Below are 20,868 nucleotides of genomic sequence, written 5' to 3'. Positions count from 1 at the left end.
AAACATCACAAGGTATTAGTTTCATTGATGATGATCACTTGGAAAAAAAATTCTTGTCTCCTTTTATGATATTAACTACAAGGGAGTTTAAACACCTAGTCATCCAGTGCTTTTAGCACATCAACAGATTATGCCCAAGTTGATGCTAGCTCTATGCATCATGAGACACATCATTTTGGAAAAGCCAGTACAGCGCCAGCATGAACTATGGCCATATTTTACTTGGACAATACATTGCCCTGTTGTGGAGTAACAACTGCATAAAGAATACCTGTGAGAAACAGAAATATCATCTCAGGGCACCTGGGGAAAAAGCACAGCATGGACTGGCTCAGGAACAGCTGGTACTTGGCTCTGAGGCACAGGACAACTGAACAGAAACCAAAATTTAACATTTAACTGGTGCCAACTCCTAACACCCAACTCCTGCTGAGTTTCAAGCTCCAAGAAAGAAGGTCCCTGTCTCTCAGGCACAAGCTATTCACAATGAAGATGAGTGACAAGAGGTCTGCTGTATTCATAACAATATGTCATTTTCCCCCCTGCATCTATTTCAAATCCTAGAAATGTGAGAGAGTCAAAACCTTTAATAACAAAAAACAGTCCCTGCCTTCCATAACCTAGGAAATAAAAGGAGCAATACAGCTTTTATCATTCCAAACAAATTAGGCTTTTACAACCTTAAAGCTGAGGAGTAAAAGTTCCCATTAAAAAAAAATAAATACAAGAGGACCCAGCAGTGCTTATTATTTTAAACTGTATAGACATCCAGATTTAAAAAGGAACACAAATAACTAAGAAATTTAACTCTGGTGGTTGCAAACCCAGTCATTCTATCAACACTGACATGGTGCTGGTGCATAAGACTATCAAGAGGAAGCTTCTTTCAAGCTTCAAACAAGCCTAGCATCTCCAGTGGAGGGGTATTCTGAAACGGAAGAAGGACAGACATTCTTCATGTTTCCCTCCCTCCATATTCAATTCATCATTGTACACTTGAAGACTCAAAACATTAATGACTTATGTTCTTCTGGGGAAGGGGGATAATGGGAGAAGCTTTTTGCCAGTTAAAAATGTAAATCTTGTTTGTCACTGACTATGCAACAACATACAAACAGAAAGATTCCATAAGGAAGATCTGTTTGGAAAGCCAGTTTTAGTAGCTTTAGAACAATTCAAGAAGAAAACACAGGACATTCACTGCACAATTTAATTAAAAAATGTTTGTCAACTCAAGACCTCCAATAATTCCTCCTAATTTATTATGCAATTAAGGTGACTAATTATGCATATTAGGTCCAAAATTGTCCTAGCCCCACCCTCAGCCTTAAGAATAAAATCACATAAAACTTAGCATCTCTCTTACATAGAGAAAAACATTTTCATAAAATTTATATGGATATAGCAAAAAAAAAAAATCAAATTACCTATGCAAATGTGGATAAAACCTGTCATTAATTTAATTGAATAATACACATGCAATAAACGAGAAAAGTGACATTTGCAGAGCAAGAGCAAATGGCAAGGTAAAAAAAAATCCAAACAAATCAAGAAGCACCAGTTTTCAATGTTTTTCTCATCTGCAAGGACTTCATCACAGATTCAATCACTATACAATAAAAAGAGCAATCGAACTAGCCTGCAACCATTTTTTTCCTTAAAATGAATTTTCTGAGAGAAATCTGCAATATTAATCAACAAAGAAAACCAGCAAATATCTGGAGGTGTGGTAGTAAGCATCTGACCACACAATGATCAAGCTGCTAAATATTTAACCTGACAGCATTGTGAGAGTGAGGAACAGGAAGATTTAATTCTTAAAAAGACACTAACAGTTCCTGGAAGCTCCTGTGTAGACTGCACTCACCTTTGCAACACTAAAAACAAATTCACAGCATAATCGGAACACACAGGCAGAGAAACCCGGTTTGTGACACCACACAGACAAAGAATACCACTGCACATAGGAGACACGGTCCTACATAACATCAACCTTTCCTAAGTCCAAAAATATCACTTGTGCTAAGACTGAACATATCCAGGATTCTAGAAAAGGCCAAATGAATGCACATAATTTGGCTAAATGAGCTATGAACTGCAAGGCTGAGAAATACTTTGAAATAGGCTATAAACCTCCAATTAAGAGGGGTTTAAAAAAAAACCAAATACCAACAGTGACACTTTCCAAGCACAGTCATTAATATGATTTTGTGTACTGTTCCTACATGGTTGTGAGTCTTAAAGGGTTTTTCCCTCCATCTTACTGATTTCTATAGGGAAAATGTCACCCCAGAACACTCTGCTTAAAAGAAGTTTAGAGAAAAACAACTTCTACAAACCATGACTAGAAGCAAAAGTTATTTTACATGAGAAAGAACACACTCAAGGAAGTCAGGTAAGGTATCAAAAAGTAGGATGATCCTTTTCTGTATAAGCCCATTTTAAAGGCATGCAAGAAAAAACACTTTCACCAATACAATCTGGATAAACTTTAAGCCAAAGAGGCTCAAGTGACTAGTACCAAGTTTCATTCTCTAGAAAACAATGCTATGAGAATCCAGCACAGCCTTCTTCCCTACATGATTCAATCTCCCCTGTTCTGCAGTCTGCTAAACAGACAAAAAAGTAGGATTAGCTTAACCCAACTCCAAAGGCAAAGCCTAGGAATGAAATACAGGTTGATTCTAGCACACATCTGTTCCTAAAATACTTCAGGATTCATGCTTTTAATGCATGTTAGCCAGCTGCTCTGTGACATGAGTAATAGAAGATAGTTAAGTACAGTCCTGACAGTAATCAAAATTAGTAAGGAGCATTCTTTACAATTTATAATAGTATCTGCTATATAGAATAATATCTGTCTCATGCTTTAGAAGAGGTAAAGAGTAAGGAAAGAATTTTTAAAACTGAGCTTTGAACAAAATACCACAGGAATGGAAAAGTGCCAGATTCAGCAGAGGATTCTGCCCTACATGCAACAGAAAATTCCTGCAGAAGGCTATTGCAGTGTGTGCTCACAGCCTGCTGTGGGATGCAAGGCTTCCAGTGCTTCCTAGGTTACAGCCCAGAGTGACCAGGAGGAGGAGAATGTACTCAATAGCAGAACAGGGGTAATGACAGGGCAGAAGAGAAAAGAATTCTGTTCAGATTAAGACTAAGCTGACAAGACAGCCAGTAAGATCCGTCTCAGCCCAGTTTCAAGCTAATTCTTTATAAACAACTGTCTAGAGTACAAAGTAGCACTCATTTGGGTTAAGTCAGTCAACTGCCAAAATGCTTCCTGAAGATACTCGGGCACCAACAGCAGGGACACGGGAGGTTCAGCCTGGTGCCTCTGCAGATAACACTGGGCGCTTCCGAGACACTCGTCTGTTTAGTGAGACTGCTATTCTGGTACCATGGAAGTCTTCACTGATATGTTCTTTTAAGAACAAACAAAATGGTCAAAGAGTAAGCATGGTGAGCCATAAATACACACTTTAAGAATTACATTCACAAGGCCTTCAGTTCCAGTCATTAGAAAAGCTCAATTTTAATTCTGCTTATTCATTATCTGACAGAAGTGGTTTGTGGGGTGGTGACAAACACCACATGTGACAGTGGGGAGATGAGTCTTTGAAGCAATTTAAGTTTCAGAAACATACTTCCAACTTCCACAGTGGTTTTACAATCTGTACTACAAATCTACTTCAGAGTTTTTACAAAAAGACAAGCCAGCTTTTTAAACCCTACTTGTAGAACCCTACCATATCAAGAAGAACTTGGTCCAATTAGTTCAGGAAATACAGATTTTTGAATTTCGTTGGCAGTTTGTTTAAAACTTTAGAAAGCCTTTAAAGACACAAAGACTAATATCATAGAAGTGCTGTTTGTGGATTAAAGAAAGCATTTATATAGCCTATTGAAATTTAAAGATCTCACTTCAAAAGCATAAACTTTACTTAAGATACAAAAGTTCCTTTGACTCCTTTCTAGACTTCTTTTGAAGGAGAACAATACAAATATTTCACCAGCCTTGTCTGACATTTCTAATTGTCCAAATGAGATAATACAACAGAGATGTTCTCTCGACTCTCCTTTCTGAGCATTCATGAGGAGCAAGACATACCAGAGTGTCAGACACCAGCTGCTACAGTATTCCACAACACCCTCTCACCATGTGACACCAGGCCATAGAACCAGGCTCAGGAAGCTCTACACAGCTCTGGCAGTGGTCTGCTGACATTGTGCCAATCACAGAGGAACATATTTTGTTCTGCAAAATTTGCCATAGTGCATTAAGAAATACTGAAACAAACAAGCAATTACAGAAAATCTTCCATAGGAGTTACCTTAAAAATTAGAGCATAAATGATGCTAGAAGACAAAATGTATTAATGCACTCATTTCATAAAATTAGACAGCTATTTCTATCGAAAGCTGGACATTGCATTTTTCTTACTAACAGGAAGGAAAGAAAAAACCAAATATTATGTGCAACTCTGGTCTCATTCAAATAATTTAGATACAGCTTTCTAGGGCAGAATACATTCGCTAGTACTCATACAGTGAGAAAAATGTACCTGTCTGGAGCAATGTGAAGTAAATTACCACAAAAAAATTTCAAAATTACTATCTTATGGTTGTCTGTGGTCAGATAACCCTGGTTTCAGGTTCTGTGCCTATGAACGATGAAATTACAGAGATGCTTTTGGCAATAGACAGTGCAGTGCAGACTTCGGTACCAGTGCTCAAATGGGGCTCTGACATCCTAAAACTGCTTTGATTCCAGAAGTATTTCAACTTCAAGGCCTTGCAAATCCAACTGGAGTTTTCCTATGCCACTTTCTTATCAGTGAAGTCTATGGGAAACACCACGACTAGCTGATGGTAGCAAACTCAGGTGGAGAATGGACTATTCAGGAGTGCATGTGCAACTCCAGGTTGCAATAGCAAGGAATAAATGAACACAGTGAACAACACTTTGTCTTGGGAGTATTTGTAAAATAGCATACATACACTTGTGACTCATGTCAGTATTTCCCCCTTGATTCCTGTCAGCTTTCAAACACCAGTTGTTTACAAGAATTCCTAGCCCTCATGAAGGAGGGAAAAAGCCTTCCCAAATACTAGTCAAACATAAACAATGGGCTTTGTAAAACTTCACTGTATCTCAACATTCACAGATGGCTTTGGCCGCAATAACAGAGGCTAGCAGTCTGCACTGGGCCTGTATCTCTCTAAAACAAAGCCCTGAAAGGAGATTGTAGGCTGAATTGATAGAAGGAAGAGTTTTCATTGCCTTGGCACTCTCTTCTGGCAATACCTACTAACCCTGGAGCTCTAGGTGCTCCAAGCAAATCTCTTCTGAAGTGATTAATAGATAAGTTACAAGTGTAAGTACACTCCCCTGGGAGCTCTGTCTTCAGCATTTCATAGCAGGACAATGATGAGTCCAACAAACACTGCATTCCAGGAGGGTTGTGGGAACCATGCAGAAGAAAAATCCCTCCAAAATGACCCAGACAACTGAAAACAGCATTAGTTCAGTATTAGATTGTACGGTGTGTTCTGTTCAGGAGTTGGACTTCAATAATCCTTGTGGGTTTATGTAAAATCCTTTATGATTTTACATCACCTTAACTCCCTGATATTTTCTCAGGAAAGTGGTGAATTCATGTTACTGCACTAACTGGAGGTTTCTATCCCATAAAGACGTATCAGCCAATGAAGACATAGCTGGTATATTTTCACGTAGAGAAGGCAAAATGATAATACTGCAAGCAGCCTGTTAGGGGTACATCCTACTTTCTTCAGTATCACATTAAAATCAGAATCAGGTGAAAAACTCAAACCAGCAGCTTACTCTCCAAAATTAGGTACTGTCAGAGTAAGATCAACATTTCCAATTTTTCCAAACCTGTAATTTCCCTAAGAAAAGCATTAGAATCAGGCACATCTCCCAGACTGCTAATAACTAAAGATACCTTTATGCAGACACTATCAAAATGTGGCCTGACTGCTTCAAAAGTCTCCTTTCCTCTCTCATTCCTAAAACTATTTTTATACTATTTGCATGTTAATCATAGTCTAAACTAGCAGTACTATCAATTACAGGTAATTTATGTTCAGCATTATAGTTAAGCCACATACCTACTGCCAGTTTTACGAAGTTGGAGAAGACTAAGCAGATCTGCAGTTTGGCAACAAGCAAGGAAATCATCAAGCAAAGCAGGACATTAAATTATTAAAGCATAATTCAGCTTTAGCTAGTAGGTTGCTAATGTATGTGCTGAGATAGTTTAGAAACTCCAGTAGCACACTGTCCTAGTTTAGTTAATATGTATTATTAACTAGATATATTTATTAATATATATATTTATTAATATAAAATATAATATATTTAGTTAATATGTAGCGTAAACCAGGCAATTTGGGATACCAGTATCATACAGTCACCCCAGGACACACACTCATTAAGAATTGGGATTACAACTTCCCATCTCTGAATCATACTGTTTCCTGGTCAGTTATTGCAGTGACTACTGTGAGAACATTAGGAGAAGCGAAAACATGCTGGACAATGAAACAGTAACAGTTCTTTATAGACTATGAGTGAAGAACATGAAAATTTCTATTAGTACAAAAGTACTCAATTAGAAAGTTGACTGCTTCGGACTCAAGTCTAGGAAGCACCTTGAAAAGGTTAGAAAAGGTTAACATTAGCACACACTACAAATAGCAGGCTTCTTAAGAGAGCTAGATTAATTACAGAACAATTGTTGATAATTCAAAACAGAAATAAGCCTCGAAATTTTTTCAACAAGATGACTTTCTGTCTTCACCATATAAACCCAAACAGCATATAGAACCAAAGCAGTTAGAGAAACAAAGAAATAAAACTCAAACCAGGGAACCCCCTTGTTTAAAATAATGATTTCCAAGTTACTGGATTCATAACTTTTCTCTTATTCCTTCAGTATTAGGCTTTATGCATGCTGATAGCACAGGTATATTAAAACCATCACATTTAATCTTTATTTAAAACAAGAAATGGTTATATATAAACCTCTTTTCAAGAGCCACTCTGAGTTATCCAGGAGAAGTGACCACACTACAGTCCACTCCATCTTGACAGTCTATCCCAGACTCTGCCTCTGAAGTAAATCAAATTTTGGCATCCTGGATGTAACATTATCAATGCAACATTTGAGTGAAAACTTCTACAGACCATGTCCTTCACCCAAAATAGAGATGAAGTAGATACTTGTCCCCATGTCCATTACACACACCAGATTTACTTTAAAACCCAACAGCTCTGATGTAACAGGAACAGATACCAAAGCAACAATGTCCCAGGACCTTGGAAACACAGAAAAAAGTATCTAAAGGTGAGTTTATACCTTTTCCACAAAAAAACACCCCGAAGGCAAGAGGTTTTATCCCAGGTCAACCAGGCAGCTAACCGGAACACAAGCGATATTTTTTCATGGCCACAGGAGGGGCTGAACCAGCCACCGTTTGTGACAGCTTTGTGGCTCTTCAGCTTCAGTGCTTGTGTCTCAACCAACATAACATCCTGAAACACTCAAAAGCACCCTATGATAAGCATTCACAGGAAAACCTGCACAGCAAATACACGAGGTACAATTCATATCAACAAACAGCAAGAGGATCTAAATAAGTACTAGCCTCTACCCTTGAAGAATATCAAGGTTTTTTAACCATATCAACTCTCCCTGAAATATTTCATCATCTATCACCACCTATTACTCCTCAGTCTTTACCATTCCCTTGCCTGTGACTTCATAGTATGTGGCATGAAGCATTAAGATCCATGGAGAATGTATCTTGCTTTTGTTTCTGCTCAGCATGAAAGAAAAGGGGGGGAACCAACCCAAATTCTCCTCCCTCTTCCTTCACAAGATGCAAAACCCTTCCTCTTTTCCCACGCCTTGGAACACATTTCCTTGAGGTCAGAGTTTGTTTTCGAAGCAATTCATACAAGGTGAAAAAAAAAAAAAGCACCATGACTGAAACAGGAAAAACTGAGCTTTCACTCCAATAGAAGTAAACTAGAATTTCCTACCAGCTAGTCCCCTGCTACCAAAGATGCCATAAATAAAGGCACAGGAGAATAGTCTTAGAGCCTTATTAAAACCTTATTTTAGCCTTTTCATAAATCTGCACACACTCTCACACTCCCTCAAAAATAGTCTGTCATAGCTAGTCCTGCCTTCCCAAAATGGTTTCAACAGCCATGTCTTGCCAATTTATCTGCAACACAGATCCTGCCCTGTAAGACCTTCACTGAGAATGACTTTAAGCTGAAAAGCTGGAGCCTAACAACTGCTCTGGGCAAAAAGCAGAGCTCTTTGTGAAGTCAAGAAACACTGTAATTGCCATCTAGTTTTGAGCCTGAATTACCTTACTGAAACATCTTTAGAGCTCAGAGCTGCTGTTCCTTTTAGTGACATCCTTTGGCAATTAGTTGAATTGCTATTCAATAACACACATTTAGTGTTTAATATACAATTCCAACAAAAAAATGCCAATTTTATCTTTCACTAGAAGTCTTAATTTTATTTTTTTAAGCAAGCTTGAATGTTGTATAGAAACACAGTATCTTTAGAGACTTTCAGCAGTTTAGAACCCCCACAATTCAGCAGGTAAAACTATGATACTGATAACATAGTTATGCCAGCTCATGACTGGCAAGTATAACCCCCACTATTTAATAAATAAAAATAAAAAAACTTTTGGGAAAGACTGAATCAGTACTTCCATGCAGCAATGCATACACAGGGAATATATAAGGGATTGTAAAAAAAAAATAAGATAGAAAATAGAAAGTACATTTCTACTATCTGGAGAAAACACGCTTACAACTATTTTCACCCTTTCTTTGAGGCTGTGTTTGGAAGCCAAGGAATGTGCTAGTTATAAAGAGGCCATTTATGATAGAGTTCAATAGCATTTTAAGAGCTAGAAAGAAGTAGTAGCCTCACTGAAGTCACAAACTTGTACTAAGACTTCAACTGTAATAACCCTAGCTAATAACCAGCACAATATTTACAGAGAGACACAATAATTCTGTGTTGTAATCACTTACATTTGCAGTATCTGTCAATTTTTGCCGAACAAATTTGTCCCCAACAATTCAGAATCACACACCTTCCAAGCATAATTCAGGTTTCAGAAAGAGACAGGACAGGTTATCCAATGGCCAACAAAATTCTCATAATTCTGGCAGAAAGAATATATAGCAGAAATCTATAAAGCAATTATTGAAATTAAACCAAAGCAGTAATGGCTTGTACAGAAACAATAAATTCAGACTAGTTATTTCTATTAATTACTTCACATTACTTCTCTCCATTCAATTTCTTGCTTTAATGGCTGAACATTCAAGTAGAACTGCTAAATGCTCAAATGCTTGAACAATATGAACTTTGCCAATTAATTAGTTTCTCCTGAATTCAAGAAAAGGTCCTTAAATCTTCTTCATTCATGCTATATTGTATGTAATTGTCTCCTAGAAAAGGAACACAGGCATCTACATAGTATTACCATTAAGAGTACGTATTATAGTATTAATATAGTGATACCACTCAAGCAGAATGTTTCTTACTTGCCTCATACTTTGTTTAATAAGCATTTCAAGAAAAGGAAAAGACTGTGGTGCTTCTCCACCATAACTATTTATTGTTTGACATACCATTAACACTTTGAATTCCACAGTAACACAAATCCCAGGTACTCTCAAGGCCATGCCAATCCAAAAGTTGCTACAAAGGAAACAGTTGTCTCTTTGGCAAGCCTGTATCTTGACAAGATACAAAGACAAGAATACTACAGTGAGGTTACTAGAAAGTAAATGAAAATACTGTTTTAATCAAACAGTTTGAGGTTTAACCTTTTTAAAATCAGGAGCTTTTTGGAAGAAACTTTTAATTCTGAAGACTCACAAAAGCTTGTACCTAAAGTGTCAAGTAAAAGATGTTCATTGTACATCCTCTTAAAACCAGTGCTGAAAACCTCTAACACTACACTCCTCATACCCCTACAATAAAGCTGTTACATAAACTTTATTCTGTACCTCAAAACCACTGTTAAAATTTTAAATTATTTTCCAAATAGTTGTAGGATGCCTTTTTTACATTTATAATGCAATCATTTCTGTAATTTTTATATTTTGAAGAGCAAAGAAAAAATTACCTCATATGAAGTATATGCTCAATCATCTAAAGGTTTTCAAGTACTCCACAACTTCAATCTGCTACACAGCTAATGTGCAAAATACAGTCCTTCTACAGTGACAAATTTCAACAAACAGAAAGGTCCTCAAGTCAATTGGTAGAACGAATCTGGTTCATACAAGGGCCTTGTCAATCAAGCTGCTGATAAATTTAAAACAAACCTCAGCTGCCACTGCTTTAAAAAGATTAATATTTACAATCCAGAATGTACAAGTTGATAGTTTGTTTGGTAAACAATAGCACAGGGTTTTTATCTGATACACAAACAACTTCATTCAACACCTCCGGCTTCTGGATGACAGATTTACTTCCAGGTATTTCAGAAACACACGGGAACACCTTCAGATCCCACCTTTATCTATAATTCTCATCTATGTGGAATATGTGACTCCACTTCCTTTCTTGGAAAAGGAAACTGTTCCAATCTAAGCTTCAAATAAGTATTTGATATAGTGCCAATTCAAAAGAAGAGTATGCGAATTTCTACAGGAATTCAGTTGAGACTAGTCTCTTTGTTTTTAAAAGGAAAAATTAAAAAAAAAAAATAATCTGACTGAAAGGATTTCACAAGCAGAATTTCTCAAAAAAACTTCCCAGACCAAGCAGGCATTTTCCTTCATGACCTTTCCAGCAAAGCAGTGCACACTAAAATATTTGATCACAAACCTGTAGACAGTAAGAGATGAAGATGGGAATACAACATTAATGAAGAGAACCAACTTTCAAGATAAAAGAAAAAAGAATAAACATCAAAAATGCTAAATAAAGTTGTAGGCTAGAAGTTATAATAAAGGAAACACAAATAAATGCATGTCACAAATAACTACGTGGCAACACAGGTGTTACAGAAGTCACCAAGGAAAAAAGACACTAAATAATTACTGATACCCTGTATTCAGTAGCTAGTCCAGCCTGCTGGTAAACTACAGATGAAATGATATAAATTCTCAACAGACAACAGGACACAGAAAAAAAATAATTTTCCTTCTTGATTAACATAACAGGTTAGTTAAAGCTGTGATTTTTCTGTTTTGATGGATTATGTTTTTAATTTTCTTTGTGGTCTGAAATTAGTGAAACTAATTCAACTTTAAATTAATTAAATTTTTCCCTTAGAACAGAAGCATTCAAATTCTACTATTGCTTGCATTGTCTAAATGCACACAAAAAGTGTTGACAGCTTTTACATTTGCTTCCTGGTAATTCATATAAAACATGAATTCATTTTTATGGCAATGGTTTTGGCTGTAATAGTCTGGTTTTATTTGGGGATACTTTCTAAGTAACCAAAGAATGCTAGCAAATATTAGCATCTTTCAGGAAAATAAAAAAAAAGCCAATGTTTACTCTGGACAAGGAAGCAATATTTTCCTTTTAAAAACAGTCCCTGAACATTTAAGCCTAACACCCTCATCCTAAGCAATGTCAGTCTATACTTTCTATGACTCTTGTACCATTAAAGGGGCCTGAAAGGCTTTTCTTTGATTTTAAGTCCTAATTTAAGTTCCTTGAAATTGTCTCAACATTTACAAAGTTACCAGATGGTCAACAAATCCAAACCCAGTACATTATTGTTTAATGAGTACTACAGCAGAATAATTTAAACACTTGAGAGATCAAACAATAATCTGCAGCAATACTTAAGCATGGCATCTCCTGCTGTCAAGTTTTAGGCAGTGTTTATTGTCTCTGATGAAGAAATGAGGATTTTATTACTTCAGAAACAAAATGTCTATTTTTGTCTTTAAAGAAATATGAACATTTTGATGAATATTTTCAGAAAGTTTGATTTCTAAGCACTGCTCTCTGCTTAGGAACATTCCTGGAAAATCCATGGTTTTGTTAGAGCTTCCCCTGCTACTTGGTTCCCAGTTAAACATGCCCAGGATGAGCTGCAAGGCAGCAATTAGGCAATTATTAGGCTTCAAGTTTCATAGAAAGAACAGGCACAGATCTGAAGGCAACTTAGAGGCACTGTCTGTCTTGGAGGTGAGAAGCTGGAACACCTGCTGAGAATTGAGGTTGTTCATCCTGCTGAGAATTGAGGTTGTTCATCCTGCTGAGAATTGAGGTTGTTCATCCTGCTGAGAATTGAGGTTGTTCATCCTGTAGAAGGCTTCAAGGAGACCTTAGAGCAGCCAACAGAGATGGAGAGAGACTTTTTCCAAGAACATGTAGCCAGAGGACACAGGCAATGAAAGAGGCAGGTTTAGCTAAGATATTAGGAAGAAATGCTTTACTATGAGGGTGGTAAGACACTGCAACAGGTTGCCCATAAAAGCTGTGGGTGTCCCATTCTTGGAAGTATTCAGGGTCAGGCTGTGTGGGCTTTTGAGCAAGATGTCCCTTCCCAGAGCAGAGTGATTGGAATTAGATGATCTTTAAGGTCTCTTTCAATCCAAACCACTCAATGATTTTATGATCTGCTTTTTCCTGTGCTCCACAGGTAACTCACATTCCTCACAGGCTGGGAGGACAACTGCCAATGCCCTAACTTGAATCATTTTATTACAAACAATCAAGACTCATATGCGAGTGATTTAAGGAACAAAAAAAAAACCTTAAAACCCAACAACAACAAAACATAGCTACTTTGACTGCATAGACTTCCCTCCTTAAACTCCAGAAGATACATAAAAATTGACTGGGATTTTTCTTTTTTTCCTAACAACCCCAAGGATCTAAAAGATAGAAAAAATTAGGTAAAAGTTTAGAAGAAAGATGGCCACTAAGCAGCAGGTTCTCTTGCCCTGTGTCAGTGGAACCTACCCACTAGGTGTCAGTGTCCTCTCGGGCAGAGGATCCTAATGGAAATAGGGCAGCTGGCAGTCCTTGGTTATCAGGCCAACCGTACAGAAGGAAATTCTTACAAAGCATCTCTGGGCCACAAATGAAACATGTGTGCCTGACACAGAACAAATATAGCCCTAGACACAAAGCTCAGCCAATAGAGTTGAGAACCTCATGACTAAGAATTCTTTCGTGAAACATTACTGATATTTTTCAGGTTACTGAACACAAGTATTAAAAAACCCTGAAAGATAAAGGTATTTCTGTTTCCTTCTTCCTGAAATACCCCAAAACACCAACAAAAGTTTTTGGACAAAAAAAACCCCACCAACAACCAAACCACAAGAATGGGTTCTACCTCTACTAAAATATAAGTCAGGCTTAAAGAGGCTTAGACTTAGAAGCAATAATGTAAATTATTACAGCACAGTGTGAAATCCGCTGTGATAGGCATGAAACACCACACCCTAAATAAAGGGCAGAGCCGAAGTCAAAGTTCAGGCACATTAAGTGGCTGCTGTCAGAAGAAACAGGCAGATCTTTCTATTCACCTGCACTACATCTAGAATACTAAGGCAAACAAAGTTTTGAATGGAATATTTCAGTTGCAAGAGACCTAAAATTAACATCTAGTCCAGCTTCCTGACCTCTTCAAGGATAAAATCTAAATTTAAGTATAAAAGGAGAATACTGATATAAAAGGAATCTTAAACTTAACTACAAGACCATACTTGAAAACTAATGGCAGGTCTACAAATTATGTTGAGCTGATGGGCAAGGGCATGCCAGATGGGAAGCAACATCATGAATTACACAAGAAAATAGACAAACAAGGAAGGTGTGAAAAAGCAAGTCAAGTTTTTATGTCATATTTTAAGGCACCTGTACAGGATTGTAAGAAACCTATACAATCAAGGAAATGATCACTGTAGTGGTAGCACACACAAAAAACCTTTTGATTCTTGTCAAGACTGGGAAGGCTATGAGGTTGAAAAAAAAATTATTCAATAATTCAGAGGGTTATGAAGTACAGATTTCTTTCTTTTTGAAGATATTGGATCAGTCTGCCAGAGAATCTTTTAATCCCCCAGCAAGAAAAACACCTTGAAGCCAATTTGAACAAGCACAGGACCTGGCTCATCCTCAAGCACCACTTATAGTTACTGCATACTTATATCTGCTATTCTTGTCAGACAGGAAAAGGCTAAAAAAAAAAATAATTCACCACGACTTTTTCTCTTAGAAATAGGCACTTAAAAAAATTTTAAAAAAATAAAAAAAATAAAAAAAATTGGGGGAAGTTGAATGAAAGGAAATTATACAGAACTAAAGAAGTAAAACACCTGCAATCAGTCCAGGGCCTGTTGAAATATGCCAGGTAGTAGTACCTGCCAATGTCCTGACCAGGGATGGGTTCTGGTGTCCTGTGCTCATCACCCTGCTGCTACTATGGACACAGCCTGAGCTTCTACTCAGCATCTGCCATTGAAAAAGACTGGGAGGATGGCTCCATTTCATTCCTGACATTCTCACAGAATCCTACAGTCACAATAAAGTATTAGACTAGTTGCACATTTGATTTGACACATTATGCTGTTATAATACTCTGAAGAACCTGAAAAGTATCATATGATCCTAAAATTTATCTCCTTATCCTTATCTCCTGTATTACTAATATATCTATTGCACTATTTACACCAGACTGCATCGCACTGCCTGGAAAGGATTAAAAAAAAAAAAAATCTTATTCATGTTATTATTTTCTCCCAACCACCACAACTGCAGTTATGATCACTTGAACTAGTGATTTTTTTTTATAACCAAGTTATTTTTAAGGGACTGTCTGTCTTATACTCAGATCCCATTTACCCATGCAAGTCTAAGACAGTTTTACCCTTTTGCTCTTATGTTGAAATTCAAAGAAATCTCAAGAAAATTGCCCTCAATACAGAAATAACTCCAGGTTTTATTTCCCATGTGCATATATGCCCTACAATAACACTGTACTTGCTGGTCCATCTCTTTCCAAGATAATTGTTTTGATAATTTTAATGAACAAGTAGTTCTTGAGAACAGCAAAAAAGGCAACAAGGGGAACATCCTGGCCAAATTCCAACTCTTCAGCATTTCCTGTAAGCCTTATTTAGATCACCTCTTCATCCACCTTGCTAGCACTATTGGTTGGTCACATACAGTGAACTGTAGATTCACCTACTCATCTTCTTCCCAATTATGAATATACCTATTGTACCATGTGTAGCAGATTAACAGCACTAAAAAACCCCACACACCTCCCCTCAAAAACCTCTAAAAATGTTATAGCATTTTGAGATCCTTTCCAGGCAGTATAAGAAAATCACATTCATATTATTCTATTGTACCAACTACCACAACTATTAATATTCTACTAATTTACCGTGTTCAAGTAGCAAACCTTTCATCTCAGCACACAAACTTTACAAAGCAATACTTCTTTCATGGCTTATTGATTCTGACTTCATTATTATTAATTATGTACCCAAATGTTTAGATACCACCCAAAGCCTGTAAACTACAAATGCTAAAGGGTTAGTAAGACTGAATGGAAATCACAGGTTTCTCATTTTAAGAAATCCTCAAAAAAAGGAAAAAGGAGATGAAGTAGATTCTGGGGTTTCCTACTTTGTAGAAAATGGCAAGCTACCACCTAGGATACAATTCTAAAGCATACTTCATATTTTAAAGAAGTTTCCCTCTAGCTGAAACCATGAATGTATAAACCGCTATTTATCTGCTTCTTTCCATCATATATTGCAGAAGCTAACAAATGGAATACAGGAAAGACAGGTTTTGATCTACGTGACTATAAGATAAAGATAGAGGGGTTTCTTTGTTTATACTTTGTGATTCTTTAAGTTTGGTATGAGCCATGCTTCATTAATGCAAGTCTGCTCAGCTTCTGGTATAATGAACTAAGAGAAGGACAGTTTCATTCCCACTCTACAGACAAGGGTCAGCTGCTTTGTTTTTCCTGTATAGGCAATAGTTATCATCAATGACAACACCTTATTATATATTGAGATTTTCTCTAACTGTTCCTAAACTAAAGTTTTAACAATATTTCACCTCTTAGCTTTTTACTCCAATTCTGTCGCTTTAATTTTATTTCCTAAACCACTCATCTCTTTTATTGTCATTCCTTCCTCGTCTTAGAGCAAACGCTGTCTGTACAGGAACTTGCTAGGGACACTGACTGCAGCCCACACTTGCCCATCTAGGGACAGCAAAGCTGCTCAGCACTCAGTCAAGTACTCCTTTTCTCTGCTTACACCTGCATTTTAAAATAATTCTGAGCTGTGGTCAAATTCACTTTCTAATTCTGGAAAACAAGAACTTATTTCAGCAAAGCCATAGAATTAACATGATTCGGTGAGACACTGTCAGTGGACGCTGTGGAAGAGTGGCAGTCACTGGATTGGTATCACAAAGCCCCACTGCCTGAAGAGACCAGAGTCAGGCCTTGTTTGAATGTAAAACATTGGTGACAGCTCCTGGCACAAACAGAACTTCTTCCACATTTTTACTGTCTCTTTCAACTCAGTACATTGCAAAACATACATTACTCATGAAGAGAGCAGCAGGCTGCCAACCTGCACATAAATAAGCCATGAACACCTTTCCTGCTTTAGGTGTTCATACTAAAATGCAGTGTCATCTCCACATACTCCTCATTTTGAACAGCTTCCTCCTAACTTTTACTCTTCTCTGCTGCCTTCTCCATCAAAATGTTGCTTTACCTCCCTCAAGAAACATACACATTATAGCATTTTACTGAGCATTGAACTTACATTTCCATTATTTAAAAGCATAATTAGGTGACATTTCTCCAATTTTAAATCTCCAAATTGGTGAAACTGTTAGTGACAGCTCTTCAGAATGACAAAATAAGTAGATAAAATACAGGAAATGAGGAAAGTTGCATTACCAAAGTTATTTCCTCCAATCTATCAAAGCCACTCTTGGGACAAGTTAGATAAGGAAGAATGGAATTTAAAATTTCACAAATATAGCAAATACTAAACCAAAGCAGGAGTTTCTTTTTAATACAAAAAAAACCCTCAATCCAACCCCCCAAAAAAACCCCGAAACACAAGCAAAAAACTCCACAAAATGAGCAACTGGGAAAATGAGGCTACATAGCACTAAACAGCTTAAAAGGAACAAGTAGCATTGCTGCTTACAGCAATTAAAACTATGTGACTTACTCTTCTGTGTTGAAACAGATGTGCCTTTAGTCAGAAAAAAAAACCAAAACAAACTTCTAAATTCCTACAGATGTTGAGGAGTGCCTATTGCAGTGTTTCTAGCTAGAAAATAGGTTATAGATATTGCATGAAATTTGGACTGGGGAGAAACAATAACCCTTTCCAAATAACAGAACTCCCAACACTTACTGCTAGGAGAATTATTTAAGCACAGTTAAATAGGACACAAAGTTTTTCAATCTTATTTTCCCTTAATGGAAGTGGCAGCATTCCAAACCAAATCCATACCTTTAAAAGACCTCAATTAATTTTCAACACTTCAGTTAAATTCAATCTCAACTTCTGTATCTGCTGCTGCAGTTTGACTTTAAAGAACAGTAACATTTTTCCAAAGCAATGCCCTCTTTAATCCTTCCATTGTGACTTCCCTTAAAGGCTACCTTCTTCTCCTTCCCAGTTTCTAGCATTGTGCATCAGTATTCCACTGGGCAACCAGAGCAGCTATTAATGCTAATAAGCCCAGACAGGAATAAACGTTTGTTCTAAAGAGACAGTAACTGCATGACAAGTAATAGGATGAGACACACAGGATTGCTAAGTCCTGGCTTTAAAATGCAAAATACAGAAACACATACTCTACAGCCAAAGCAAATTAATTCACAGGAGCAGTGAAGTATCACAATTTCTTATCAGGATGCAAGTGCTTCTTATAGATGCATTATGGTGAATAGCAGAGGATGTGAGAACACTCAAGTACATCACTTACTAGAAGATTGCATCCTGGCCCCAGTGCAAGCCTCACTGCTATTCCCTCTGAAAACTGACTGCATCCCTTGTAGCTGTCAGGACTCAATATTTATTTCTGAATATTCAAATTAGGCTTTGGACTCCATGAATGTCTGTAATAACCAAGCTTAGAAAACAGCTCAACACTACAGTGGCTCTTTTGAGGAAAGGGGTCCACAAGAAATATTACCTGGTCCAATACAAACCCCGAAATATTATTCCTGGTGAAATGAACAAACCACAGAAGTAAAATTCATAAAGATATCCACAAAAATTCATAAAGAAAATGCATAAAGATTCTTACAAAGACCATTTAAACCAGTCTGGTTAAATCTCATTGTCCATAGTCATTAAAAACCCAGTGACTATCAGAGCCAGGTAACATTTATAAATGTAACTTTCTCTTAAGAGGATAACAAGGTCAATACAATGTGCAGCTAAGCACTCTGTTCTGAATTTAAAACCAAGACCCAAATAGACCAGCCAGTTCTACTTTGACCATTAAATTAAGAAAAAAGCCAAAAACCCCACACATATACTTTCTTATAATCCAACAACTGATCATGCAATACACAGACAGCTTTAAAGGGTACCAAACTATAGATAATAATTTACCTTCAGTTCATCAAATCCATGACAAATATAAAAAAGCTAATGCTTGTTCTGAATTGCTTATAGTCTAGAAGTGAGGCAAAGTTGAAGAAGTGTATGAAACTTATTCACATGGTTTTCCGCTCATCATGTAACAGCTTCATCATGTAACCAGTGAAAATCAAAGGTTTTTAAAAAAGAAAGAAATAATTTCAGCAGCTCAGGGATAATGCGGCACAAACAGAAATTTAAAAAAAACAGTAAAATCCAATCACAACATAAAGAGAGGAGCAGAATTTAAACATTCAAGACAGATCAGAGTTGATAAGGGTCAAAAACACATGTTGCAATTTGCATAAGATCTGACAGAAGTACTACGCCCAGTGGAAAACTACACACTTCATAGGATGATTCAACAACCAGCTGACATAAATACAGAATTCCTGAAGGATATCTTGTTTATATAACGTCCAGAAGCTAGAGCCAATAAGCTAAAGACAAGAGTATGAATACAAGAGGAAGCTGACATGAGCAAGCATTTCTGTCTTTTCTTCCACAAAAATCCTTCCCCATACAAACAAAACAAGCCAAAACACTCTTCCTCCACCCCTCCATCTTTCCCAGGCTCTACATCCTCCTTGCAAGCAGAGCAGGGAGATAGGCAATGGGAGTGACAGTCAGTTCATCACATGCTTTTCTTCTGCCACTGCTCGGGGAGAGTCCTTCTCCTGCTCCAGCATGTGGTCCCTCCCACGGGAGACAGTTCTCCAGAAACTTCTCCAGTGTGAGCCCTTCCCACAGGCTACAGTTCACGAGCTGTTCCAATGTGGGTCATATTACCATGTGGTGCAGCCCTTCAGGAACAGAGTGCTCCAATGCGACCCCCACAGGGTCACAAGTATTACTAGGAAACCTGGTCCAACATAGGCTTCTCCCTGTCAGGAGTCTGCTCCAGGGTGGCCGTCCCACAGTGTCACAAGCCCTCTTTCATGCATCCACCTGCTCCAGGGTGGAGTCCTCCAGGGGTTACAGGTCAATCTCTGTTCCCCCATGGACCTCCCTGGGCAGAAGGGGCACAGCTGCCTCTCCAGGGGCTGCAGGGGAATCTGCTCTGGCACCTGGAGCACCTCCTGCCCCTCCTTCTGCACTGACCTGGGTGCCTGCTGGGCTGTTTCTCTTAGATATTCTCACTCTGCTCTTCTTTGGCTGCAATTACTTCTGTGCAATAACTTTTTTGGGTTTTCATCTTAAATATGTTATCCCAGAGGCACTAACACCATCACGGATGGGCTCAACCTTGGCCAGCACTGGGTCCCTCTTGGAGCCGCTGACATTGGCTCTGTTGGATGTGGGGAAAGCCTCTGGTAGCTTCTCAAAGCAGCCACTCCTGTAGCCCCCACCCACTACCAAAATCAGGCCATGCAAAACCAATACAGCCACATTCCCATAAGAACAACATTCCACCCTCTCAGTTGTCACCAACAAACACCAGATTCCAGTACCACACTAAAATAATCTGTTAGCAGGGGAAGGAGGGGAAAAAAACCACAAGATAATAAGTAAATATTGTCTGCTTTGTTATCATTTATCTTATTCAGGTGTTCCATGCAAACTCTTTCATCTGTGCTATCAGTATGCAATTTGGGAAACTCCTAACTTCAGCATCAAGTTCTGGGGGTGTTAAAGTGGTAAGTAATACAATAGCTCAATAAAAAACCACATGGCACTCATAGAATAGATGAAACTAATTTTTGCATTTATTTACAAAAGTCAATTCCAGTGCCTCCCTGACATCAAGATCCTCTACTTAGCAAAAAATCATGGTGATTTTTAGTTCAAAAGATACTGTCTCTAGAAATAAATAAGTTCTTAACCTACTTATATCCCTTCACTGAATTCCCTTGTTACTTCATTGCTGCTTTTCTCACTTCTAAACATATAAATACACATACAACATATACCCATATACATTTAATATATCTGGAAGCCACCTTTCCCCATAAGAGCTAAAGATATCATCATTGAGATTTTTTATATCCACATACTTTCATGGATGATCATATCATCTTACTGTACCAGACAGGGAATATTTTTTCTATGAATACAGGAAGGGAAGCCCATTATGTATGCTGTAAAGCTGGAGAAACAGGATGCTGGCTTCATTTTCACATGATCACCAACTTAAACAGTGCTAATGCATTTAAACTGCCATGCCAGAA

The 20,868-nt window shown here is 37.6% G+C and overlaps 1 protein-coding gene across 3 annotated transcripts in view; it reads right to left on the bottom strand.

Annotated features, from left to right (window-relative positions):
- PTPN12 (protein tyrosine phosphatase non-receptor type 12) overlaps nucleotides 1-20,868 on the bottom strand; it is a 69,733-nt gene that overhangs the window by 37,837 nt on the left and 11,028 nt on the right. The window contains exon 1 of one of the 3 annotated variants that reach the window (XM_014255200.2): nucleotides 9,092-9,200. The exons of the other annotated variants lie outside the window; for them this stretch is intronic. The gene's annotated coding sequence lies outside the window, so the exon portion shown is untranslated. Of the gene's footprint in view, nucleotides 1-9,091; nucleotides 9,201-20,868 lie in introns of those variants that run through there. 3 annotated transcript variants of the gene reach the window in all.

The sequence above is a fragment of the Pseudopodoces humilis genome, chromosome 5 (assembly GCF_049639895.1).
Source record: "Pseudopodoces humilis isolate 2021_Gansu_Grassland_sample_001 chromosome 5, ASM4963989v1, whole genome shotgun sequence".
Taxonomy (NCBI): Eukaryota; Metazoa; Chordata; class Aves; order Passeriformes; family Paridae; genus Pseudopodoces; species Pseudopodoces humilis.
This window is presented reverse-complemented; position numbering and strand designations above follow the sequence as displayed.